Source organism: Temnothorax curvispinosus, unplaced genomic scaffold (assembly GCF_003070985.1).
Source record: "Temnothorax curvispinosus isolate PA1 unplaced genomic scaffold, ASM307098v1 QBEX01005910.1, whole genome shotgun sequence".
In the NCBI taxonomy this organism is placed as follows: domain Eukaryota; kingdom Metazoa; phylum Arthropoda; class Insecta; order Hymenoptera; family Formicidae; genus Temnothorax; species Temnothorax curvispinosus.
The window spans coordinates 1-1,295 of record NW_020215690.1 but is presented as its reverse complement, the minus strand read 5'-3'; the positions used below and the strand labels follow the sequence as shown (position 1 = coordinate 1,295).

The following is a 1,295-nucleotide window of genomic DNA, read 5'->3' as shown; positions in this document are numbered from 1 at the left end:
TAATGCGTCGTGTGTGTCATGATGTGACAGCTCGCGTCGTGTCGCGAGGTTAATCGTCCCGCGTCGTGTCGCGATTATTATATAATAGCATAATGTTAAAGCTAAATAGCGCGCGCGAAGCGCGCGCGTCTGTAGTGTCTAGTCTATAATAAAAAAATCCATGTAGACGCGAGAAGTTGGCCCGTGGTCGAGTTGTATTGTTGCCGCTTTTCTGCGTGCGTGATTGGCCGATGCGTGCGTGCGGTCGATATGATGCGGCGATCGAGATCGCGCTGCGCGTTTCGCGTGCGTGTATGTATGTATATACATATGTGTATGTGTCGTGTGATGTGACAGCTGGCATCGGTTGCGCGAGGTTAGTGGGATTATTTATATAAATATGTATGTGTCGTGTGATGTGACAGCTGGCATCGGTTGCGCGAGGTTAGTGGGATTATTTATATAAATATATATATAAATTATATTTTACATATTAATATATTTTAACGTCATTTGTAATGTTTCAATATTTATTGCTTGCTCGTACAAATCTAATCTGGTATACGTTACAGTAACTATAGATTTTTGATACAGATTTATCTTTGTAATTGTATATTTTATATATATATCGTATATTATATATAAGCAGACGTAAGTAATAATTACTGTTTTTGCATTTGCATTATGTAAAATTTGTCTTATTTCAGATATACCGATAAATTTAAAATATTCGAGAAGATATGATGGGATTAGCTATTGGTGCTCATGGTGCAAATATATTCAACAAGCGTGAAAAGTTGATGACATTACAAATATCGTTAGAAGAAAATTCATGCACATTTAAGATATAATATAGAGAGGTAATTATAAAAATTATATTATTGCTTGTATTATTTCAAAGAGTATTGTTTTATAAAAGTTTACTGACTGTTTTTATCTAAAATGTATGTACATATTCGTATATGTATATGTTGCATTATATTGAGCTGGTACTTATCAGATTTCTTTCTCAATCACAGACGCATGAAGCTGTTAAAAAAGACTGATTTATGCTGGAATACAGCGATAACCTAGAAATAAATAGATAGTGACAGTCGTGACCATCGCCGCGTGATAGATATAGGGTGCGTTCGGGGAGACGCTATTAGCGCTACCTAGCGCTACTGGCTCGCGGAGCTCTATGATAGCGCTACTAAACGCTATCGTGACGTCATTACTGGTAGTGTTATACGTCATAACTGCTCGCTACCAACGCTCTTCCTTCCGAGGTAGTGCATTAATAGCGTTAGCGTTTACAGGCTCTATGAACAGCGCAA

The 1,295-nt window shown here is 37.5% G+C and overlaps 1 long non-coding RNA gene across 1 annotated transcript; it reads left to right on the top strand.

Moving 5' to 3' along the window:
- The first annotated feature begins 297 nt into the window (after positions 1 to 297).
- Positions 298 to 1,096, top strand: LOC112455235. Its single transcript, XR_003040840.1, has 3 exons — positions 298 to 423; positions 687 to 839; positions 999 to 1,096. It is a non-coding gene; the product is annotated as an uncharacterized LOC112455235 (long non-coding RNA).
- The last annotated feature ends 199 nt before the right edge of the window (positions 1,097 to 1,295 follow it).